The sequence below is a fragment of the Dipodomys merriami genome, unplaced genomic scaffold, assembly GCF_024711535.1.
Source record: "Dipodomys merriami isolate MVZ:Mamm:240054 unplaced genomic scaffold, mDipMer1.0.p SCAF_353, whole genome shotgun sequence".
Taxonomy (NCBI): Eukaryota; Metazoa; Chordata; class Mammalia; order Rodentia; family Heteromyidae; genus Dipodomys; species Dipodomys merriami.
Window position 1 is genome coordinate 49,979 of NW_027205082.1, and position 26,723 is coordinate 76,701.

At 42.6% G+C, this 26,723-nt stretch overlaps 1 long non-coding RNA gene across 2 annotated transcripts in view; it reads left to right on the forward strand.

The window, feature by feature from the left end:
* Positions 1-26,723, forward strand: part of LOC138804039 (uncharacterized) — a 66,863-nt gene that overhangs the window by 27,915 nt on the left and 12,225 nt on the right. The window contains exons 2-3 of one of the 2 annotated variants that reach the window (XR_011365136.1): positions 1,827-1,917; positions 5,195-5,482. This is a non-coding gene — a long non-coding RNA (uncharacterized lncRNA). Of the gene's footprint in view, positions 1-1,826; positions 1,918-5,194; positions 5,809-26,723 lie in introns of those variants that run through there. The other variant, XR_011365135.1, reaches the window with a different exon arrangement.

Consider the following 26,723-nt stretch of genomic DNA (forward strand, 5'->3'; position numbering starts at 1 on the left):
GCTGTGGTCTGCTATTCTCCTTCTGTCCATAAATAGGTAAACAGGCATGCACCCCTATACTAATCCCTATTTATTTGCAGATTAAAAAACCCCAAGGATTGAAGTTATGCAGCTTGTCCAACATGACATAGCTAGGTCTCCATGCAAACATCATTTCAACTTAGGCAGTTATGTGGTCACCTTAGACCTTTCTAGTTTGAAACACGAAACACTGGAAGGTGTAGAAAGAACAGTGGCAACTCAATCCCTTCAACACTGATGAGTTTGTCTTGGAATAACTTGTATAATAGCATAAGTTTTGGGGAGAGGCAGATGGCCAGAATGCTAAAGACTCTTTAGTGTGGTGGTGGTAGTGGTAATGGTGGTAAGGGTAGTGGTGGTGTGTGTGTATTGAGAAGTAAGCTTGACCCTGCTGTATTTCAACCTCACATAGAATCAGCTCTTCCTCTGGTGTCTGGAACTGCCTTCACCCTAGTATTGCACAGAGACATTGCTGTCCAGGGGCTTGGGGTTAGGAGCCCATCTGCTGTGTTTACATTGGAACAGACCAATAAGAACATCCCTGCATTTTGTGCTAAGGACTTGGTTTCCACCAAAGGACTCTGAACACCATTTACCCTTTTCTGACCCTTTGCATCAGGGAAAACCATCTGTTTCTTTTTTTTTTTTTTTCGGTCATGGGGCTTGAACTCTGGGCCTGGGCACTGTCCCTCAGCTCTTCAGCTCAAGGCGAGCACTCTACCACTTGAGCTACAGTGCCACTTCCGGTTTTCTGGTGGTTTTTATTGGAGAGAGGAGTCTCACGGTCTCTCCTGCCCTGGCTGGCTTTGAACCGAGATCCTCAGATCTCAGCATCCTGAGTAGCTAGGATTACAGGCGTGAGCCACCAGTGCCCGGCATCCATCTGTTTCTTAAAATAACTAAACAGGTTGTGATGTGGTGAACACCATAATCCTGGACCTAGGGAGTAAAGAAGATAAGGCAGGAGTTCATGGGACTGATGTGCTTTGCCTTAGGTCTTGGTGTGTCAAACACATTTGAGTCATACTCCAATCCTCCTGCCAAAACCTTCTGAGTAAAGGGATTACAGTTGTGTGTCCATCTGTTTATCTCAATGAGATCTTTTATGTTGTGGGTTTTAGAAGTAATTAGAAGGGAACCTGAAAGTTTTGCCTTGTCTGCATGTATTTTTTCTTCTTCTTTTTTTGCTGATGTGGTGCTGAGGAATCCAACCCAGGGTCTCAGGCATGCAAGGCAAGCGCTCTACCACTGAGCGACCTTCCCAGCGCACTTTCATCTCTTAAAACTTTGATTACCAATGTAATTTGGTAACATCGTGACTCTACTTGTTATTTTGGAATATACCATAAACATCCATAAATTGATAATGTTCACTAAAGGATTGGAAGTGGATAGGGATAGAGACATGTTAGATTATAGGTAGTAGATATATCTTTATTTATTGCTGCTTTGTAAAGCATTACCATATATCCACCATGACAATACCAGAGAATAATTTTCCTGCAGTATACAATTTTCCTTTACTTATTCTGCCATCCACTATCCCCTATAAATATGAATATTTTCCCTTTTTAATTATTTTCACAATTAAATTATTATAAGATGGATTTTTTTTTTAATTGCCTCATTTTGTTTGGTTTTGTGATGGTAGATATTGAGACCAGAGTATGATGTAAGTTATGCTAGTATACTATCCCCCTAATTTACCCTCATTCCATCATATTCCATCATGTAGGGATTTAGAGTTGCTGGATATTGTGTTTTGTGAAGCTTGACTGAAACTTGCAACCTTCGTGATCTCTCAGCAGATTCTGGTGGCTCTTACCTGTAATCCCAGCAACACAGGACATTGAAAACTGAAGATTCAGTTCCAATCCAGATTGGGCAAGAAACTCTGTGAGTCTCTCATCTCCAATTAATTACAATAAGCTGGAAGTGGAGTTTTGGCTTAGGTAGTAGAGCACTAGTTTTGAGCAGAAGATACTCAAGGTAACCGTGAGCACAAGCCTAAAACATTCATGTGAGTGTGTGAGCATGCACACATACACATACACACACACACACACACATATTCTCTCTCTCTCTCACTCTCTCTCTCTCTCTCTCTCTCTCTAAAGCAACATTGTATTTTACATTCACATCCAGAGATTGGACAACATCTCTGCAATTTGTGAAATTCATTTTTGTATTTCTTGAAGGAAAAGGATAGATCATGGCACACAGAAGCCAAGACTTCAGAGGCAAGTACTGTATAAACAAATAGCTTGTAAAAAAAACTAAATAGCAGTTTTCTATCTAGCTTTACATATAACATTCCTTAAATGCTGTAGTATTCTTAAAATAATAGTTATCATAACAATAAAAACAATGCAGCACCTTTTCCTTCTCCCCTTCCCTACTTCATAAAATATTTGGCAACAGAATAAAAAAAGTCTTTTTTCTTACAAGAATGGACACCTGTAAAAATATCTATGTGTGTAATGTTTGTTTACCAATGCTTCTTTGATCTTCCCACCTCTAGGTACTTGCATATTTTGCTGATGATTGCCCTTAAGGGCAAACAGAAGATTAGGATACAGAAACAAAATAATGTCCTAAGATATAGATGTAAAAAACATGTGCAGGAAGCACATAGCAGGCTGAGAGTGCCCTGAGAAGTAAAATGATTTGTGCCGAGTGATAGGAATAGTGACTAATAAGGCATGGATCTGACCTAAGAATGGCTCCTTGAAGCTGAGACCATGCCAGTACCTAGGGGATTCGACAAACAAGGTATGCTGTTTACTATGTCCATATGGGCCCAGAGTTCAGGCCCCATGATGCCCCCCCCCAAAAAAAAGTCAGGAGACTCTGGTCTCAGGCAAGAGTGAGTGCATCACTCAAAGCTTCAGACATTGGATCAGTGCCAAGAACCAAATCTAGTTTCTCAGGCCTTTGTCCAAGTAGAAACCAAGAGAAATACAGAGCAACTCAGGCGAGGTGTAATCATGATAGGAAACCTATTTGATCTCATCCTACTCAGACTAGAACCATCTTCTTGTGTGTTTTTAAGTGTCTATATTGAAATAATTCTTTCTACGTAGTTTTCAATCCACTCTATTACAGTTACTCAATTTGAAGTGTGCTCCCAATTCCATGTTTGAAAGATCCATTCTTTTTACCACCTTAGTGTGAAAAGGAGTCGGCTCCAACCTGGGATATACCCTGTAAATTATGGAGCTTGGAGGCAGGCCTGGAGATGCTTGTGATTAACCTAGTCCCTGCCCACCAGAAAGGAGATCTCTTCTTTATTCAAAACTTCCTATACAACCATAGGCTGTGGGAAAATGGAGCAAGTGCTGGCTGTTATGTTTAAAAAGTGAGTGCTCCTCTTTCAATCTGGGGCTTCTCAGCCAGACCTCATGGATGAGTCTTGGGAGTACTGGCTCCAATCTGAGACTGTTTGTTTCACTGGGGTCTTCTCACAAGAACTTGGCATAAGACAAAGAAAAACACACCATGACTAATTTCTTAAGACTGGCCAGCCAGGACATTTCATTTCCCTCAGAAGCTACTGGAGCTTTAGAAATCTGTGACAAACCAGGATTACAGGCATGAGCCAGTAGCTCTCACCTAGCTGAGGCTCCAGGAAATCACATTTACCATTTGTAAATAAGTTTTCAGTAGTAATCGTGGAGGCCTGTGAAATAATGTAATCAGAGAAAGGGCTAGGGTGTCAAAGGTGGATAAATGACTTCTGAGCCAGTAGGGATGCCTTCCATTTGTAAGCCCTGAACCATTTACTTTTTATGTCTTGCTACTTGAACTCAGGGTCTAAGTACCAATATTTTGGTGCTCACAGCTAGCACTCTACCATTTGAGTCACAGGGTCATTTCTGCCTTTTAGATAAGGGTCTTCAAATTTTTCTGCCAGACTTGCTTCAAACGGTGATTCTCAGATCTCTGCATCCTGATTAGCTAAGATTGGAGGTGAACCATTGGCACATTTACTTTGAACAGACTTCTATAAGCCTCTTAGCAGAATTTTCACAGGACTGAATAGACATACTTCACTGTTGTCTCTCAGTTTCACATTCCCATCTGGGACTTAGCCAGATCCTTAGGTGTCCTGTTAGTTCTGAAAAGAGGAGCCATTAAAGTGATGTTCTCCTGTCCTCCCATAGGTACAGATCCCTCTGCCCTAACTGTAAGGAAGATGAACAAGAAGTAAGTGAACTCTGGCACAAAGAGAAGGCCTCTCCTAGCAAACTGGGTATCTTTGAGGCTTCTGATTCAAAGTACACATTTCTCCTTTGCACACTATTTATGATTTCCACCAGGGAGTTAAGGCTTGGGACTTTAGTAGTTGGCAGATGGCATAGGTGTGGGTGTGGTTGTGGTCTCTCATCAATGACAGGGAATATTGTGTGCAGAGAATCATATCCTGGGGGGAACAACCCACAGTGAGAAATTTGGAGAATTGTCTTGCAGCAGCTTCTTAGAACTGGGTTGTGAGAAGCATCCTAATCCTAGGAATCTCCTCCCACTTCCTAATAAATGCACCTCTGCATAGAGGATGGACAGCCTCTGCATGGGGTTTGTAAGAAAGGGGCTATGGGAGGCAGAGAAGGGGGAGGGCAGGTTCTCACCTTGCCACCAATCTGCTCCCAGAACCCTTTATTCCATCTTCACTTTGCGGATGGACTTTTCCACTGATGACTTCTATGAGCCCAGGAACCAAGACACCCTGAATAAACTCATATACTATGTCATATTCAACTTGCATTCTTGGACTTGCTCTTCCTCTTACACATCCTTCTTGACCAATGGAGTGACACATGATTTATCAGAGCTAGAAAAAAGAGGAGTCCTTGTATAGGTGCCAAGACTTTGTGAGTAGTGATCGAAACTAGGCCCCTAGGGATGGGCTTCTCAGGATGGTGATTGGCCAGGAGCCCTTAGTACTACCCAGCTTGACAAAATGTCCTTTTATGGATATTCTCTGCCAGGTAATGCCTGTTTCTTTTTGAAAATATTCAGGCATCGGTGCTGATTAGAAACTCCCTACCTTCTCACCACTGTTCAGTCCAAACTCAAGTTCAATAGCTTTCTTCATTAAAACCTCATGGCAGTTTAATTACACCTGAACTTATAGACTCCACTCTAAGAATCCTTTACTTATTTACATTCTCAGGTTTCGATCACCATAGAGCAGCTTTCTCTGAATTCGAAATAAAGAACCCTCAGTGGCGTCACCAATGGTGATGATGGAGATCTGGAGTCATCACTGGACTCCAGAAAGAATGTGAATGTAGAGCAGATAAGGCCATTTACAGAAAAGACCAAGCAGATTTCGAGTCCTGTGGATGTCCCACTTGTTCTGAACCCTACACATGACGCAGATGAACCTGCAGGTACTCCAGTGGAAGAAGATCCAGAATTTATTCACTTGACTTTCACAGTCTGCCTAGATCAGCTCCAGGTGAGTCAAATCAGGACATGTCTTGGCAAGAAGGATAAACCAGCACTTGTGGGGTTTGAGGAAAATTTCCCCAGTCTGTGTTCAGAAGCACCAATAAGTGATGTCTCAAAGCTTGATTCGGTTGAGGAAAGGGAGTCTGTCCTCACAGAGTATCTGCTGCAGGAAAACCAGTCTCCAATGGAGAAATTTGAATATGTCCCTCCCTCAACTCAGGAAGAGAAGCCTTTCTGTAATGAGGTGGTAGATCCCTTTGACTAGCCTGACCTAGCATTTCTGCTTATAGGCAACTTATAGGAAGATCTAGTGTTATAGGTTCCTTCTCCCCTCCCTGGGAAAATATCTATTTTACTTTTTGTCATGATTGATGTAAAATGTTTATTTTATTTACTCTTCTAACTCTATTAAAATGTCAATATTTATGTTGTACAATTCTTGAATCCTATATACTGTGGATTTTTTCTTCCTATTATCTGATGACCCAGGCACATGGGTCCTGAGTGGGTTGAAATACCTGTAGCTGTACAAGAGAATCTACTGAATATAGAGGCAACTATTAAATGCATAGGCAGTGGCAAAAGTCCAGGCCATGCCTCTAGCTCTAGGACATAGCAGACATAGCAGACCAGACATCCTAGAGAGGTGTTCCTCCTTGATCCTCAAGCTCATAATCTGTCAATTGGGACAAATTCCAGAGTAAATGTAGTGGTACATGGGACTCTCTTCCAACAGTGAATTCAAGTATCATTACACATCCATTGTGCTTCATGCAAACATCTAAGAAAATTTCACCCTAAATAACATCAAAAACCTAGTTTGGGGAGAAAATATTTAACAAGATACATAGGATCCCACAATTCAATGAAAATGAATACACATCAAGAAACCTGTGGGACACAGCAAAAGCATTCCTGAGGGGGCAAATTTATTGCCCTCAGTGTCCACATCAAGAAAATAGAGATGGACTAAGTAAATAATCCCATGTTGTAAACTACTAGAAAAACATGAAAAAAGTGGAACCTAAAGTTACTAGACGGAACCAGATTACCAAATTAAGAGCTGAAATTAATGAGCTAGAGATTAAGAAAATTATAAATAAAATTAATAAAACAAAAAGCTGTTTTTTTAAAAAAAATACATAAAATTGATGGACCTTTGGCAAGATTACTTAAGAGAGGAAACCCAAATTAACAAGATCAGGGATGCCACGGGAAAAATCACAACAAATACCCAAGACATCCAAGCAATTCTACAGAACTATATCCAGAATCCATACTCTCTAAAGAAAGAAAACCTATCAGAAATGGAAGCATTTTTAGAGAAATACAAGTTACCCAATCTGAGCAAAGAACGAATCAATTAAAAAAGCCAATATCTTACAATGAGATAAAGGAAGCAATCAGAAGTTTTCCAACAAGGAAAAGCCCAGGACAAGATGCATTCACTACGGAATTATGTAAGACTTTTAATGAGGAACTAACACCATACTCCTCAGCCTCTTCTATGAAATAGAAAAAGAGGGAGCTATCCAAAACTCATTCTACGATGCCAATATCACACTCATCCCCAACCCAAGCAAAGACCCAACAACAGCAACAACAAAAAACTACAGACCAATCTTCTTGATGAACACAGACAAAGATCATTAACAAAATTCTATCCAACAGAATCCAGAAACATATAAAAAAAACATACATCATGACCAAGTAGGCTTCATCTCAGAGATGCATGGATGGTTTAACCTACATAATTTAATAAATGTAATCCATCATATCAACAGACCCAAGGTCAAGAGCCACATGATTATCTCCATTGATGCAGAAAAAAAGCTTTTGATATGAGACAATATTCATGTTAAAAGCTCTGGGAAAAATAGGAATAGAAGGAACATTCCTTAAAACAATAAATGCCATATACGACAGACCAACAGCCAATATTATACTTAATGGGGAAAACAACCAATTCTCCTAAAATCAGGAACAAGGCAAGGATTCCCACTTTCTCCACTCTTCTTCAATATACTTCTGGAAACCTTAGCCAGAGCAATAAGGCAAGAAAAAGACATTAAAGGGATCCGCATAGGGAAGGAAGAAGTTAAATTATCTCTTTGGGCAGATGACAGGATACTATACCTCCATGATCCCAAAAACTTCACCCTCAAGCTCTTGGAACTTATAAACTAATTCAGCAAAGTAGCAGGATACAAAATCAACCCACAAAAATCAGTTGCCTTCCTGTACACAAACAATGTACAAGCAGGAAGGGAAATCAAGGAAACGGCCTCATTCACAATACCCCCCCCCCAAATAAAATATTTAGGAATTAGCCTAACCAAAGATGCAAAAGAACTGTTTAATGAAAACTATAAAAACTTAAAGAAAGAAATTATAGAGGACACCAGAAAGTGGAAAGACCTTCCCTGTTCTTGGATAGGCAGACAATGTAGTGAAAATGCCAAAATTAATATACAAATTTAATGCAATTCCTATTAAAATCCCAATGATGTACATTGCTGAAATACAGAAAGAAAACAGTCCAAAAATTCATATGGACATCAAAAGAACTAGAATAGCCAAAATAATTCTAGGCAAAAAAGAAAACATGGGAGGGATCTCGATGCCTGACTTCAAACTCTATTATAGAGCCATAATGACAAAGACAGCATGGTACTGGCACAAAAACAGACCCCTGAGGGGCTGGGAAGGTGGCTCAGTGGTAGAGCACTTGCCTTGCATGCCTGAGACCCTGAGTTCGATTCCTCAGCACCACATAAGCAAAAAGAAAAAAGCCGGAAGTGGCGCTATGGCTCAAGTGGTAGAGCACTAGCCTTGAGCTGAAGAGCTGAGGGACAGCACCCAGGCCCAGAGTTCAGGCCCCATGACCAGACCCCCCCAAAAAAGAAACAGACCCCCAAAGACCAAGGGAATAGAATAGAAGATCCAGAAAAAAAACTACATGCCTATAATCAGCTGATAATTGACAAAGGAGCCAAACACATACAGTGGAAGAAGCACAGCCTCTTCAACTACTGGTGCTGGGAAAACTGGGCGGCCACATGCAGAAAACTAAAAGTGGACTCCAGCCTGTCACCATGCACTAACCACTCTTAGGCATCTATCCTGAACAACAGGAACCAGGATACAAGGACATATGCACCTACATGTTTATTGCAGCACTGTTCACAATAGCCAGGATATGGAAAAAACCCAGATGCTCTCACTACAGATGAATGGATCAAAAATTGTATTTATATCCAATGGAATATTATGCTGACATTAGAAAGAATAAAATAATGGCATTCACAGGGAAATGGATAGAACTAGAAGAAATCATGTTGAGTGAGGTAAGCCAAGAGGAAAGAGACAAATGGCACATGGTCTCCCTGATAAGTGGATGTTAAATCCAGAACATAAGGTGATACAACACAGTAAACAAGACTCGAGAAACAAAAGACCCCCACTCATCTAGTCCAATGATTACTAAATGACCCCATGCCGCTGACCACATATGGTATATATGTGCACATCGGAGGGAAACTAGGAGGAGGACACAGAACTAGAGGGAAACGGGAAAACATACAACAGTGGGACCCATCGGCTGCACCGGACATTGATCAAAACAAACCAAGCAACTTAAAGGCAGCGATGGGAGGGAGGAAATGAGTGGGAAAGAGAAAACAGCTGACACTATGCAATATCACTCAATATGGAAGAAATAACTGTATAGTCAAAGCCCATAGAAATCATACACTTCATGGACCATGATAGGCAATTTGTCCCATGAGTGTTAGAATGTGTTTGTGACTTTAACTAAGCATCATTATCCCAAAATACTTTGAAATTTATGAAATTATGTAATCAATCACAATAAAAAATTTGGAAAAAAGATACATAAGAAATATGAACACTGACATAAAATACATCATAAATAGGAGAAAGAAGACTTGTGTAAATGGAAAATGACTTGCCAGGTGTCATGGACCATCTCACTAATTGTAGCTTCTAAAGTGGCATATTCTAAAGATGGAGGTTCAAAGCAGCACCTGCAGACAAATCTTAAAGACCCTTATTCAATGAATCAGTAAAAGTCAGGAACTAGAGGTGTAGCTAAAGTTCTATGTACAAGCGTTGAACAAAAAATAAGCAAGAGAGCAAGGTCCTGAGTTCAAATTCCAAGGTGGCATGAAAGATAAATATATCAGAGAAACAAAATTTGGGCAATGGCAATTTTAAACTAAAGAAAAACAGGAAAAAGGAAAAGTACATGTTAATACTGTCCTTGAACAGTTTTTTCTCATGTCCATAGCTCCAATTTTGGATATTTGTTGTTGTTTTTTTGGAAATAATTTTTGGAAAGGTTTTTCTTCCTCAGGTGGGTTTTGAATTACCGTCCTCAGATCTCTTCTTTCTGTGTAGCGAAGATCACAGATGTGAGTCATCCTCCCCTACTTAACTTCCTCTTGTTTTTGCAGTATCCAATTAGTTTGTTTAGGATTTCTTATAGTCCCTTACACATTTTAGAATGAATTTTGCAATTAATTTAAACCCAAGTCATAATCTTGTAAGGGGTATTTTGAATGCAAAGGCAATTTGAAAAGTACTGCTCTTTTAGAAATATTTTATTTTTTTGGGTCCGGTTGTGGGGCCTGAACTCTGGGCCTGGGCGCTGTCCCTCAGCAATTCAGCTCAAGGCTAGCGCTCTACCACTTGAGCCATAGCGCCACTTCTGGCTTTTTTCTTTTTGCTTATGTGGTGCTGAGGAATTGAACCCAGGGCCTCAGGCATGCAATGCAAGTGCTCTACCACTGAGCCAACTTCCCAGCCCTCTTTTAGAAATATTAAGTCCTAGCTGGGCACTGGTGACTCACATTTGTTATCCTAGCTTCTAGGAGGCTGAGATCTGAGGATCACAATTCAAAGCCAGCCTGAGCAAGAAAGTCTGTGATATTCTTATTCTAATTAACCACCCCCAAAACCAGATGTGTAGCTGTTGCTTAAAGAAGTAGAGTGCTAGTCTTGAGCAAAAAAGTTCTGGGACGTTGCCCAGGCCATGACTAAAGCTCCACAACTGATAAAAAGTAAAATAAAGTACAATATTGAGTCCTTTAGTCATAGGACAGGGTTATTTTTTCCATTTCAGTGGATCTACTTGAATTTAAAGGCCTTTTTCCATTTCCAAATCACTCATCTTTTTATTGTTGATGTTCTGTGGTGGTCTTGGTGCTTGAATTCAGGATAGGAGCTATCCTTGAGCTTCATTTAGCATGAAGCTAGTACTGTACCACTTGAAATACAGGTCACTTCCAGGTTTTTTGGTGATTAATTGGATCTAGGATGTGGTGCAGGAGGAAGGGGAGTAGAAGGAATGGATTGGGGGTGTCCCTCCTTACCCTGGTGCTTTAGTCATATGAGATGGACAGTTTTCTGAAAATGGGCAGGTCTCCTGAATTGTCCAAGATGGGGGAATCTGACCTAGCATGGCTCCTGCTGTACTGCACAGGTAGCCTTGACCCAAGAGAGAATTCTGAGGGGTGGCATGAGAATCAAACATGTGAGAGAACTCAGACATGGATCAGAATAGGAAGGTGATGGGGTAGACATGAAAGGCAGCCCCATGAAAGAGGTAAAGAACAAATACCTGACTCTAGAAGGTGAAGGGGTTATTGGTGCCATCAGGAAGGTTGGGTGAGCCCAGGAGGTCATCGGCAATCAGGATGGGTGTTGGGATGATCGACGTGGGGCTATCTAGCAGCCTTGTGGTGGCAGCAGTCTCATTGGCACTGGAAAATCCAGCAAAGCTAAAGCTATGCTGGAGATAGGGAAGGTCTGCAGAAAGGTCCTGGCCAGGGCTCTGTGTTCCTTGGCTTTGTGGATGAAGTGGCAGCAGGGCACATAGAGGCAAAGGTTGGTGACATGGAAGGTACTAGATCTTGCACTTGGGATGGCAGGCTAGGCTGTGGAGCTTGTGGATGCTGTGCATGAAGTGACACTTGTCTCTATATTTATAGGTGTTTTCTTCAAATTGGAGGAACAGCTAGTTCTTATAGAGACTGGAGTTGACCTGCCTCTTTTGGTCTGCTTCTGATTGGGCAGCAGCTGCTCAGCACCTGTGAGAAAGAGCAGTCTCTGAAGCTGCTGTCCCTAGAGTACAAGACTGGGACTGGCTCACCCTTCAGGTTGCTGATGACCTAGCTCTGGTGGAACTTGGTGCTGGGCAGGGTGTTGGCCAAGTGCCTCCAAGGGAAACACCTCAGCAGCAGGAGAGACCACTGCCTTCCTGTCCAGCAAGCAGCCCCTTCTCTGGGAGCTCTGTCATTGAGCATCTTGGCAACCAAAAGCTTCTCTCAAGTTGAAAATGGTGGCAGATATGAGTGGGGTAGTCATTGTGGACACTGACAGAGGACAAAGGTGCAGATTTGGTGTCATGAAGGTCCTGATGTGGGGAAGGTGCTTACTCTGCCACTTAGGTCAGGAGTTCCACATGTCTAATCCCAGGGCCCCTCACCTTTCTCACTCTGCCCTCATAGAACTTTAAGTGGATTTTTTTGTTTTCTTTTTAGATTATAAAATGTCAGTGCATCAAATACAAGGGATTGCTGCATATTAATTGGGTTGCATGTAGTCAGGTTTTTTGTTTGTTTTTCGTAAGTCGTGGGGCTTGAACTCTGGACTTGGGCACTATCCCTGTGCTCTTCAGCTCAAGGCGAACATTCTACTGCTTGAGCCACAGCACCACTTCCGGTATTCTAGTGGTTAATTTGAGATAAGAGTCTCACTGACTTTTCTGCTGGGCTGGCTTTGAACTGTGATCCTTAGATCTCAGCCTCCTGAGTAGCTAGAATTACAGGCGTGAGCCACTAGCACCCGGCAAGTAGTCAGTTTTTCATCAGAACAAATACCTGAGAAAAGTATCTTCTGAAGTGAGATTATGTGTGTGGAAGATAGGAAGAAAAATGAGAAAAACTGGAAATGTTGGCAGAGGCTGTAATTTGGGCTTTTGGGGAACAGTGCAAGGATATTATACATTCAGTGGCACTTTGAAGCAAGGTAGTAAGACCCTCTCAAAAATATTAAATAAAAAAGGGATAGAAGCACAGTTCAAATGTTAGAGCATTGCCTAGTGTGTGTCTGGCCTGGAGTTCACTCCCTAACCCCAGAGATTTGACTTGGAAGGGGCTAATCTGAGTGTTACATGTAATCAATAGCAGGTTCTCTAGCACTGATCTTTTGATTAAATTGAATTAATGTGTGTGTGTGTGTGTGTGTGTGTGTGTGTGTGTGTGTGTAGAGAGCTGCGAGAGGCCGCACCTGGAAGATGGTGCCGGTTTCTGCCCTCCGCCTTCCCGATGGTGAGTGCTCTCGTGGTAAACAACTCCTGATATGGCTAAGGCAAAGAATCTGGCTTGCTTCCGTGCACCTGAACCTATTGGTGGTTCCCACGTGGCGTATCAGGGTTGGCTACCCAGCGGGTACTTAAGGCTGTGGGGAATTCTCCCCGGGGTTGGGATCACAAGATTAAAAAAAAAAGGTCCTGAATAAACGGCAGAGAGAAGAGTCCAGTGTCGCGTCTCCTTGCTGGTCGAGGCGGTAGCGACATGTGTGTGTGTGTGTGTGTGTAGGTGGTATGGTGTAAGAGATAGCAACTGAGTTTCAATCTTCTCAAGGTGAATATCTAGTTTTCCCAGCACCATTTTCAGATCCAATTTTTTCTCTGGTAAAAATGAAACAGTACTGATTCAGTTCACTCTAGAAAGATAGAAGTTAGACAGGGACACAAAAGAAATAGTTTGGTCCAGTATTCTGTTTAAATACAGGGCTCAAGCTTTTTGTTTTAGCTTTTAGTTTTGTGGCGGGCACTCTGCCACTTGAGCAACACTTTCACTCCCAGCTTTTTCCTGGTGAATTGATGAGAAGTGTCTCTTGAGTAAGTAGTATTATAGGCCTGAGCTTCTGGTACTGAGCTACAAAAGAAAACAAATTTAAATTTTCTAATAGGTTTATTTTTACAGCATAGTTATGGTATAATACAGGTATATCCATATGTCGCTACCGCCTCGACCAGCAAGGAGACTCGACACTGGACTCTTCTCTCTGCCGTTTATTCAGGACCTTTTTTTTTAATCTTGTGACCCCAACCCCGGGGAGAATTCCCCACAGCCTTAAGTACCCGCTGGGTAGCCAACCCTGATACGCCACGTGGGAACCGCCAATAGGTTCAGGTGCGCGGAAGCAAGCCAGATTCTTTGCCTTAGCCATATCAGGAGTTGTTTACCACGAGAGCACTTGCCATCGGGAAGGCGGAGGGCAGAAGCCGGCGCCATCTTCCAGGTGCGGCCTCTCGCAGCTCTCTACAGTTCCCCCTTTTTTGTTTAAAGAACACAGATGAGAACAGAGGTCTGATCCCTGTTGTGCAATGCAAGGACTGCATACAAGCCTTCTCCCAGAGGGTACCTTCTCTAGGGATGACTCAGCCTGTCCATTGATTCGTTTTTCACAAGGACGGGAAAAGGCGAATCGAACCCGTGTGCAATCAAACATGCTCTCCTCGAGGGCAAAACTCATGCCTCTCGACTGCAGTACTTTGGCTTTGCAATCTGTGTTCATTGTTTTAGGGTGGCAAGCCACGCTTAGGGGGACTGACCTGCTCCAATGACTGTAAAGGCTTGGATAATCATGGCTGCACTGCGATGCTGAGAACCTCTAATTTGGCAAATGCACCACAGACATACCAAGGAGGCTAACACCAGAAGGCCTATCAGGGCTCCCAAACCCGCCCCCTCCTTGAGATGATTCATAGCAGCGGAGATACATGAAGATAACCCCTCCGCCAATCCAGCATCCACTCAGGTCGAGTTCACCATGATGATGGCAACCGTGAGCTGTTCCATCAGGCTGTCGAACTCCCCAGTTCAATTACCTAAAAGATAACTAGACAACTGTTTAGACAAATTTGCAGCATTTTTTAAATAGGTTTTTTCCTGGGCCTGAACTCTGGGTCTGGGTGCTGTCCCTCAGCTCTTCAGCTCAAGGCCAGCACTCTACCACTTGAGTCACAGCGTCACGTCCGGCTTTTTTCATTGTGCTTATATGGTGCTGAGGAATCGAACCCAGGGCCTCAGGCATGCAAGGCAAGTGCTCTACCACTGAGCCACCTTCCCAGCCCTTCTCCTTAAGATGATTAGGTCAATAGCATTAGGAGCATCCTCAGGCACAGACACCCAACGAGGCATTCGGGTAACTAAAGCATATTTAAACTTTGAGGCATTCCAGCATTGGGTTAATGTACAAGGTAAGTTCTTCCATACTCACAATGAACAAAAATGGGGGATACACGCACAGAGGTAGGCCTGTGAGTAATAGAAGATTTAGGTTTAACACTTTGGCCGCCGCAACCCGTAGCAGTTGCCACAACACCAGTCACGGTACCAGAACCCGAAGAGGCTGTAATCAAGGAAACAGTTATGCATCATGTCGTATGGGCATCGGTCTCGGGAACACAGACAGGGTTCCCCATCTTGGTACTGGTCTTCCCAGTTGCACCATCGCAAGGATGAGCAGGAGGACCATCACCCCCCGCATCTCGTGCCTCTTCACACTGGGCTTTTCTAGTGAGGCGTTCAGGCACCCACACCGGATCTTGTTGGTCCTGAGGAAAAACACAAACAGAGCCTCGTGCCCATGTCAGTACGGGATCGGGCCCACGCCAGAGCCCTGTCAAGACATCCTTCCATTTTACCATCCCTTTTGCTGGGCCATAAGGTTCATTATGTCTATCTGCTGCGGATTGACTCTGAGCATCCAAATTTAAAAAATTAATAGTAAATAAAGCAAGAGAAAGTCTTTCCTTTGGGGTACGGCCATGGCCAATTCCCCCCTTTTGTTATTGTAGGCACTCTTTTATCTTGCGGTGAGCACGTTCCACAATGCCTTGGCCTTGGGGATTGTAAGGCAAACCATGTATAAGTTGCACCTCCATTTGATGACAAAAGGAGGCAAACTGTTGTCCTGTGTACGCAGGTCCATTGTCAGTCTTAAGTTGATAAGGTTTTCCCCAGGCTGCCCAGGCCTCCAAACAATGGGCAATAACATTGCGTGCCTTTTCTCCAGCCGAGGACGTGGCATGTATAACACCTGAACAGGTGTCCACAGACACATGTACATATTTTTGGTGTCCAAACTCAGAGATGTGAGTCACATCCATCTGCCAAACTTTTAGCGGGAGCAAACCCCGGGGATTAACCCCAACACTAGGCGGATGCTGATAAATTACACATCGAGGACAGTCTAATATCACCTGTCTCGCATCGGCTCGAGAAATTTGAAATTTTTGTTGTAGTGCTTTTGCATTAACATGAAATGTTTTATGAAAGGTTTTGGCTCTGTCTAAGGCAGAGCTAATAAATACCCATTCTTGTCTGGTCCATTGATCCACTACATCATTTCCTTTGCCCAGGGGTCCTGGCAGGCCCGTATGAGCCCGAATATGCAAGGGATAAAAGCATGATTTTCTCTGCCAAATCAACTGTTGTAATTGTTGAAACAATGGACCAACCGGACTGGAACTCTTAATAGGTCCGGCAACCTCTAAAACCTTGAGAGCATTAATAACATAAGCAGAATCAGATATTAAATTAAAAGAAAACGGGCATGCTTCAAAAACTTTTATAACAATTTTTAACTCTACCATCTGAGGAGCACCGGGCTGAAACTGGTGTTGTACCGGTCGCTGTGCCTCAACCATGTATACACCACATCCCGTTTTTGAGCCATCAGTAAATACATTAGGGGCACTTACAATAGGTTGAGAAGTCGTTACCTTAGGAAAGATAATTGGGTGTTCCTTGAAAAACCCCAAAAGGGGATGTTTTGGAAAGTGGTTGTCTATTTGTCCAGTAAAGCTACATTGTAAAATAGCCCAATCATCTATAGTAGCACACAAAGTTTGAACTTGATGGCTGGTGTAAGGAACTATAATGATAGACGGGGCAATTCCAAAATACTGTAAGCATTGTTGAATTCCAGAGAGTGCAACACCAGCCACAGCAGTAGGGTAATATTCAATAGACTTGGCTGGTGATATTTTCGGGTGAATCCAAAACAACGGGCCTTCTTGCCACAACAACCCAGTAGGTTGAGACAAGGTAGGGAGTATACACAGGGTAATACTCTTGTCTTCCTGTATTCTCTGTAAGCAGGCATTTTGTAATCTCTTCTTCTATCTTATGTAAAGTCTCTCTTGCCTCTTTGGTTAACTGTCTAGGAGAATCCAAAGCAGAGTCTCCTTGTAATATAACATAAAGGGGTCTCAACTCATAATTTGGTAGCTTTAAATAGCTTCTAACCCAATTAATATCTCCTAACAATTTTTGAAAATCATTTAAGGTTTTTAGATTATCTTTTCTCAACTCTACCTTTTGTGGAGTAACGCAATTTTTACATATTTTCGCTCCTAAGTAATCTATAACCTGGTCCTGCTGTACCTTTTCAGGAGCTATAAACAGTCCTCTGTGCTTTAGCATCTCAATCAAATCCACATACGCCTTTTCCAGCATATGTTTACTCTTTGCTGTTAGTAAAATATCATCCATATAATGAATGCATCTTAATTTGGGATATTTTTGTCTAAGAGGGGCAAGAGTTTCATCCACATAAAGTTGGCACATAGTAGGACTATTGGCCATCCCCTGAGGCAAAACTACCCACTCATATCTTTTATCTGGCTCCTCATGATTGCAGGAGGGAATAGTAAAAGCAAACCTCACACTGTCTTGATCATGCAGGGGAATGGAAAAAAAACAATCCTTTATATCAATCACAATAATGGGCCAAAAGGCCGGCAGGGAAGAAAGCAAAGGTAGGCCTCGTTGTACGGGGCCCATAATTTGCATCTGGTTATTGATGGCTCGTAAATCGTGTAACAAACGCCATTTTCCAGACTTCTTTTTAATAACAAAAATGGGTGTATTCCACGGGGATACTGATGGTTTAATGTGTCCTTGGGTTAACTGTTCCTGTACTAATGTCCTGGCGGCAGTTAATTTTTCAGAGGAAAGTGGCCACTGAGGCACCCACACCGGCTCCTTTGTTTTCCAGGATATGGGGATCCCTCCCCCAGTGGCCCCTAGGAAAAACCCAAGCCCTGCCTGTGGTTTCTCTGGTACACTTTAATAGGCTCCTTGTTCCCTCGTAGAAATTTACCTAGTCCAAAACTGGGGTGATAACCCATACGCACCATCATGTCCTGTGATGCAGGGGAATAGTCATTACTTAATTTAAATCCCATTTCTTTCATAAGGTCTCTGCCCCATAAGGAAACCGGGAGCTGTAACACATAAGGCTGTATTATACCAGAATGTCCTTCTTCATCACTCCAGTGCAGCTGTCTCGCACTCATGTCAGGGGCCTTAGCATATCCCAGACCTTGTAAGGTTTGGGAGGACGCTTGTACAGGCCATCCTGATGGCCAATCTTTTCTGGCAATAATGCTCCTGTCTGCCCCAGTATCCAAAAGGCCCAAAATTTTCTTATTATCAACATTGAGTTCAAGAACTGGTCTTTGGTCCAAATCAAGAGACAGGAATGTTAAGTCTGTTCCCGTGGATCCAAAACCCCCTTTTCCTCTTAGCTTGGGCTGAGCCGCAAAATGGTCATGTAAACGGGTAAAATCAAAAGCTGAGCAATTCTATCTCCTGGGGAGATGGCTAAAATTCCTTTAGGAGATTCAACCATAATCTTTACAATTCCAGTATAGTCTGGGTCAATCACACCAGGATGCACCTTAAGGCCCCGCAGAATTGTGGATGACCTCCCTATCAACAATCCCACCGTGCCAGGCTCAAGGGGTCCTTGGAAGTCTGTGTCAACTAACTGGACCCCCATTCGGGGAGTTAATACGAGTCTGGTGGTAGCACAGAGGTCCAGTCCTGCTGAGCCTGCAGTGGCTCTCCGTGGTCCTTGGGGTGCCGGAGGGTCGGCCACTGTTCTGGGTTCCTGTCCTGGTTCTCGACTGCCCCATATATTTGCGGGCCCTGAGGGCGGGGGCCCTGCTGCCCGTTTTTTGAATGGGCCTGCATTAAGGTTCGACCGTTGATGTCTTTCACAGATCGGCATTCAACTGCCCAGTGCTTCCCCCTTTTACATCTAGGGCACAGCCCAAGCCGCTTAGGCTGTTGTCCCTTTCCTGTTTCTATCACACTTCCTCTTTCAGGGCAATTACGCTTTATGTGTCCCATCTTGCCGCATCTAAAGCATGCACCTGAGCCTCCTCCTTTCTTCTGGGTTAATTGCACCACAGCAGCAGCTAATCCAGCATTAGTTAGTGGTCCGCCCAGCTCTCTGCATACTTTCATCCATGCTTCTAGTCCCCTATTCTTATATGGGGTTATGGCGGCTCTGCATTCCTTAGTACACTGTTCGTAAACAAGCTGTTTAATTAATGGCATGGCTGCGTCTGGGTCACCAAAAATTCTGCCAGCGGCCTCGACCATACGAGCAACAAAGTCCGAAAACGGCTCCATAGAGCCCTGCAGGATTTTGGTGAGATTGCCACTCACCTCGCCTTTATTTGGTAAGGCCTTCCATGCCTTTATGCCAATTTTATTGATTTGTTCATAAACTTGGACCGGGTAGCCTATCTGCTGATTGGCGAATCTCCCCTGTCCAAGCAGCATATCTCTGTCCCAAGCTGGGTTTCCCCCAGCCTGATTGGCCGCAGCCTCTTCACTAGCAAATTCAATCAAAAAAGCCTTCCAATCTAAATACTGACCTGGGCTCAAACAAGCTCGTGCGAGCCCACTCCAATCACCGGGTGTCATGCAGTGTCTGTTTAGGGCCTCCACCTGGGCTACAGTAAAGGAGGCCGTGATTCCGTATGTCCGCACAGACTCAGCTAAAGATTTTATCACCTTAAAATCTAAGGGTTCATGATACTGCTGTCCCTGTGGATCCTGAAATATTGGACAGGCTAGATGTAACTCGGTTCTGACCGCTTTCCACACGCCTGGGCTGAAAGAACAGCCGGGGCTGCCACTTCCAGGGTCCTCCGCATAGAGCGGAGGGGCCGAAGGTGTGGGGCGGTGCACGGAGGGCGTGCATTCGTCTTTATCTGGGTCCTCTCTCTCCTTCCCTTTCCTCCTCTTTCTTATCTTTGTTTTTTCTATTTGTTCTATGAGTGATTGTAGTTCCTCTGAGTCTGTAGACTCAGAGGTCTCTAGTTCTGCAAAATCAGGGCATGACCCCCCCCTGCTCTCCTCCTTTTCGCTGTCTGCCCTTTCTGATCTTTCTTCCTGCAGCATTTCTAAGGCGGCCTGACCATTCTCTACCGCCTCACTGCAACGCTGGTCCTCGAGACAGCCTCTTATCAGTTTCCATATTGGTCTCACTCCGCTCTTAAGCGTTCCTTGTTCAGAGGCAAAATCTAGGTCCCTCCCTAGTTTCTCCCAAGAGGCCACCGTGAGGCTTCCAGAGACAGCGAACCATGGGGCAACGGTGTCACATTCATTCAAAAATCTCTCTAAAGTACTCTTTTTTATTTTTAACTTTTTTGAGTGCAGTAGCTCATTGAGAGCCAAAAAAATTGGGTGTGAAAAAGAAGCGCCCATGTTTTAAACATTTAAAGCTGGTAAACAAACTTTTACTTTCACTTTTGGCTACTCTATTGACTAGCCCCGGGTTCTCACTCTCTCTTTATCTACCGAGAAGAGCAAAAATCCCTCCCGCTCTTGTGGCGGATTCCCCTTTTACCTGGGAACTTACTCCCCACTCTTGTGGCGGATTCCCCTTTTACCTGGGGACTTACCCCCGCTTTTGTCGCGGATTCCCCTTTTACCTGGGGACTTACCGGTGCACCACCCTGACCGCAGAGAGTTCTGAGTCCTCGTTGGGGTTATGGCTGAGTCCCCGTACGGGCCGCCACGTGTTGCTACCGCCTCGACCAGCAAGGAGACGCGACACTGGACTCTTCTCTCTGCCGTTTATTCAGGACCTTTTTTTTTAATCTTGTGACCCCAACCCCGGGGAGAATTCCCCACAGCCTTAAGTACCCGCTGGGTAGCCAACCCTGATACGCCACGTGGGAACCGCCAATAGGTTCAGGTGCGCGGAAGCAAGCCAGATTCTTTGCCTTAGCCATATCAGGAGTTGTTTACCACGAGAGCACTTGCCATCGGGAAGGCGGAGGGCGGAAGCCGGCGCCATCTTCCAGGTGCGGCCTCTCACAGCTCTCTACATCCATATATCCCATACATATTGTGGATTGTTTTCTTTTGCTTTTGTTTTGTTCCAAGGGCTTGAACTTAGGGTCTAGGTGTTATCCCTGAGCTTTTTTGGTCAAGACTGTTGCTCTACCACACTTTGTTCCACACTTTGGATCCACACTTTGATCCACACTTTGAATCCACACTTTGTGTTCACACATGGATCAAAGAGAAGGGTTACAAAAATATTTTCTTTTCTTTCTTGCATCTTCTTGAAGGTGTTGGAGAAGAGAAGACCTTTGACAAATGGGGCTATTGGGTATTTGACTTATTGTGAGATGTCTGCTTATCAAATTAAGACATTGTTCAAAGAGCACATTTGAACCAGTCTGTGTTTACATATACAGCATCCAGAAATAATGAAAAACAAAACCAATCAAAAAAGAGAATAATCACTCATTTTCCTGAGTATGAAAACCCAGAAAAATGTTTCTATGCCCTATGAACTTTGACCCCACATGCTATAGCAGGATTATTTTGGTATAGATTTTCTGGCCCCCTTCATCACACATAGCATGAGGAGTGCAGGAGGAGCAGCTTAGCAGGAAAGCAGCTAGGCAGTGTTGAGATGCAATGCAGGCCCCTTATGGACCCTCTTGATCTAGGTTCTGAAGAGCATGCTTCAAGGTAGGAGCAGTGGGAGTCAACCCCAGAATGGTCAAGCTGAAATCCTGAAAGCCTGTGAACAGCTTTCTATGCCCTGGATTGAGTGAGTTTGCTGATTCTTACATTCATATTCTTCACCCAATAAACAAACATGGCACCTCAAAGCAGAGTCCTGGGCCTGCCCTAGTCCTTGTGAGTAAAAGGTGCTGGAAGCATAGGAAGCACAGTGATCTAGCAGGCAAATCTGGAAGCCTGAAAGGCCATGGAACGCCAGCCCTGATTACTCAGAACCAACAGATATCCCTTGCATTGGCCCTGAATTCCAGGAGACTTGGCAGTTACCTCTCAATTCTGTGACAAGTAGGCTAAAGGCAATTCTGTCTGATGAATGGTGACAAGATGCCTAGAATTACCAACTCAGGCCCTAGGAAAGGCTGGAGTTCCAACTCCAATCTCCACTAATCATAAACGAAGGCCAACCAGCTGTATCAATAAAGCCATGTGTCTCCTTGGATAGTAGTTGAAGCTGGCAACAAGTGTCTCACACCTATAATTCTAGATACTCAGAAGGCTCAGATCTAGGGTTTGCAGAAAAATCTGGGCAGAAAAGTTCTGAGACTCATATTTCCAGTTAACTAACAAAAAAATCTCAGTGAAATTTTGGCCTAAGAAGTATAGCGCCAAGTGCTATACTTGAGTGAAAAAGCTGAGTGAGAGTGTGAGACTCTGAGTTTAAATCCCAATACTGCTGTTCACACAAGGTGTGTACTTACACACACATGCACATATCTCTGTGCATCACCTCCTTCTGGGATGCAATAATAGATGCTGAGAGTTAGCTCTAGTATCAATATTAACTCATTTCCAGTTTGATGACTGTATTCTACACACAGCAGTAGTGTGAAAGCTTCTCAGAAAATGAGTCCCACCACGCTTACAGTGACTGAGGATGGGCATAGGTGCATCCCTTCTGCTAGCTTTTGAGGGACCTCACTGTGCATCTGTGGACATTGTCTGTTCAGAAAAAAATCCTCTTCCCACAGTCACCAACAGCCACCAGAATGTGGGGAGAACTGGTCTGAGTAATGATCATAGGATCTTTATTTCATCTTTGTTAGATGTTTTTGCCTCATGTGGAGTCAGGATGTATGGCAAAGATGATTTTAATAGTTTGATGCACAAAGAGATCATTGAACAATTACTGATATTTACCATGTAAGCACAGGGTACCAACAACAACAGTGATTGCATATTCTATTGATGATTCTTTGTTTTTGTTGTTGTTGTTCATGGGAATTGAACTTGAGGCCTGGGTACTATCCCTTGAGATTTTTTCACTGAAGGCTGGAGTTCAATCACTTGAGCCACATTTGGCATTTTTGTGGTTATTTGGAGATAATAGTCACTTGGAAGCCTGGAGCTGGAGGTTTACCCCTGTAACCCTAATTACTTAGAAGTCTGAGATCTGAGTGTCAAGATTCAAACCACCTGGGCCAGAAAGTCCATGAGAGTCTTACGTCAAGTTACCATCCCCCAAAAGTCAACTGGGATCATCATGTCTCAGCTTCCTGACTATCTTGGATTGCAAGTGTGAGCCATCAGCAGTTTATTTGTAACAAATAAGCAAATAATAAAATAAATAATAATTGTAAAATAAATAATAAATACTATCTCTTTAAATAATTTTAAAGAGATTTTCATTTTATTTCATGTGGACAATGCATGTTGATCAGTGTTACCCTTTCCATTATTGTCCACCCTCCTTTTGTTTGAACACAGAGTCTCTGTATATTCCATGTGATCTTCTTGTTTCAGTTTCTTGAGTGTTGAGATTATAGGCATGCACCACAATGCTTAGCTTTGTAAGTCTTATTCTCAAACCAAAGCAGAATGCCAAGCAATATTTTCCTAGTTTCTGCTGCACGACATTACAAATATGCATTAAGAATGTCAGACTTTTCTTTTTTTTTTTTGGGTCCGGTCATGGGGCCTGAACTCCAGGTCTGGGCACTGTCCCTTAGCTCTTCAGCTCAAGGCTAGCGCTCTACCACTTGAGCCACAGCGCCACTTCTGGCTTTTTTCTTTTTTTGCTTATGTGGTGCTGAGGAATCGAACCCAGGGCCTCATGCATGCAAGGCAAGCACTCTACCACTGAGCCACCTTCCCAGACCAAGAATGTCAGACTTTTCACACCCTGAAAATGTGGTCCACTGACATCACACTGCATACAATATGCATGGTACATGGGGAAGTTAGCCAAGTGGTCTAGGCTCACCTGACACTGAGTCCCATGTAAACCCAGGTGTATTCTGATGCTGCTGGGTGAAATATTCAGTAGATGTCTGTTAAATCTGGTTGATCTATGCAGTTGTTCAGATCTGCGGTTTCTCTATTGAGTTTTTGCCGAGTTGATCTATCTAGTGGAGAGAGTGGTGTGTTAAAGTCCCCAACAATTAATGTCTTTGGATCTATGTGGGATTTGAGTTAAAGTAGTGTTTCTTGGATAAATTTGTGTGCTCTGTTGTTTGGCGTATGGAGATTTAGAATTGTAATATCCTCCTGAAGGAGCAATCCCTTAATTAGTATGTAGCGACCTTCTTTATCTCTTCTCACTAATTTTAATTTGAAGTCTATTTTATCTGATATTAGGATTGCAACTCCTGCCTGTTTATGGGGGCCGTTTGCTTGGTAGATTTTGTTCCAGCCTTTCACATTGAAAATGTGTTTGTTTTTAAGGGCAAGATGTGACTTCTGAAGGCAGCAGATAGAAGGATCTTGCTTTTTAATCCAACTAGACAGTCTATGTCACTTAATTGGTGAGTTAAGTCCATTAATGTTGAGAGATAGGACTGAGAGGTATTTGGGAGTTCCTGCCATTTTATCCACCTCCTTGGGGGCTGCGGCAACTAGGTTCTTCCTATGGTTCTTGGATTTTCAGTTTGGGTGAGGTTTCTTGGCCTTTATTGTGGTCTTCTATGTATAGGACATGTTTAAAAATCTTTTATAGGGCTGGTTTGGTGGAGATGTATTGTTTCAGTTTTTCTTTGCTATGGAAGGTTTTTATTTGACCTGAGGTTATGAAGGAAAGTTTAGCTAGATGCAGTATTCTTGGTTGATAGTTGTTTGTCTTTAGGGCATGGCATACATCATTCCAGGCTCTTCTTGCTTTGATTGTCTCTGCTGATAAATCTGAGGTGATTCTAATTAGTTTCCCTTTATACGTGATTGATCTTTTCTCCTTGACAGCTTTAAGGATCTTTTCCTTGGTCTGAATTGATCCTGTGCAGATTACAACATGATGGTGGGATGTCCTGTTTTGGTCTGGTCTATTTGGAGTTCTAAAAGCTTCTTGTGTCTGAATAGGCCTATCTTTTTGCATGTTTGGGAAGTTCTCTGCTAAGATCCTATTAAACAAATTTCCTAGACCATTAACTTCTGTCTCTAGGTGCTCCTCTACAACTATTATCCTCAGATCAGGCCTTCTGATGGTGTCTTCAAAATGTTGAATAGATCTACCATATTTCTTGGATTTGTCTTGGATGGTTGAATGTTTTTTCTCTATAATATCTAGGCTGTCTTCAATAACTGGGATTCGATCTTCTGCATGGTCTAACCTACTATCAAGACTTTCTACTTTGTTTTTCATTTCTTTTCCTTCTAATTGTTTGGCTTTGTTGGGGCTTTGTTTTAGATCTTGTATGAACTTCTTTTCTTCCTTAATTTGTGCTCAGTGTTTATTCTCAAGTCACTTAGTTGGTTGGTTATGGTTTCCCTGGACTCCCATTCCTGGAAGGTGATTTCTGAGGATTGCAGTTCAAAGCCAGTCCTGGCAGGAGCATCTGTGAGACTCTTATCTCCAATTAACCACCAGAAAACCTGAAAGTTGTGCTGTGGCTCAAGTGGTAAAGTGCACACCTTGAGCTAAAGAACTCAGGGATCGTGCCCATGCCTAGAGCTCAGGGATCATGCCCAGGCCCAGAGATCAAGCCACACGACCAACAAAAAGAAAAAAGAAGGAATGGGTTAAATGTTAAATAAATCTGAACTTATTTTAGGTTCTATGAATTCAGGAAATGTTACAATAATGGAAATACATTTTATTTCATAATACCAGGATTTGAGATCAAATGGGTATTATGATTCCTGTTATAGAACAAGATAGATTCAGAGTTAAGAGTGAAAAAATCTGTAGGGTTTAGGAAAACCTGCAATTTATTTCAAGAATTACAAGTCAATTTCAGTTAGGATGACACAAAATGAGGGATTTTCATAAATTATATAATTGGGATACCATTAGGGTCAAGCTTATGGTTAGGATTACAGCCATGATTAAGGTTAGAGTAAAGGAGAAAAAAATGAGGCTCAAATTGAAGGTAAATTTTAGAATAAGCCTGGTAAGAGTTAGAATGAATGTGAACTAGAGTATTGCTATATTAGAATCTACTTACAATCAGGCTTATGGTTATTCTCAATGTTCCAGTTAAGGTTAAGTTTAGGGTTAGAAAATGACTAAGGTATTGGGAAAAAATTGTAACCTATGTTTGGAAGGCTTACTTGAATCAAGTCAAGATGAGTGAAAATTAGTTTACTTGTGTTAGTATTGACATATAATTTATATTAAGATTAGGGTCAGTATTTTGTTCTGATTATGATTAGTGTTATGAATAAGAATATTTTTAGTATGAAATTGAGTTTTCACTAAAAAGTGGAAGCAAAAAATGTGAGATTGAATAGTAACTAGAGCATTATCATTATATTTATTTCTCAGTGATCATTCTTGTAATGATCAATGAGAGTTTTCCAGCCAGGTTTCAGTTGAGAGTTAGCGTTAAGTAATGGACTAGATGATGAGTAAATCTGAAACTGTTTTAGGGTACAGGGGTTCATGAAAAGGTAAGATCAAGGGAAACTACCATATTTTTCCTGATGTGAGAATTTGAGGACACATAATGGTTCATGTTAGGGAACAATATAACTTCAGATGTAGAGTCAGGAAATTTGTGGGAATTAGGGCAAATTGAAATTCATTTCCATAGTGCAAACTGGAGCATTCACTAGAATGAATAAAAACTAGAATATTTTTTTAAACATTAGAATTGGACTATCATTAGGGTGAAAGTTAGGTTTCCGTTGTAGATGGGCTTAATGTTAGCATTAGGGAAATGGAAAATTTAGGGTCTAATTGAAAGTAAATTTTTGAAAAACAAGTCAAGTTACAATTAGGATGAATGTGAAATAGGAAACTGTTCATAATAGAACGATTAGGGTATGATTAGTGCTAGGGTTAGCCTGAATGTTCCAGTTAGGGTTCGGGTTAGAAAAATGGCAGGATATTTAAGTAAAACTAAAAACTATTTTGAGAAAGATGAGTTGAATCAAAGATAG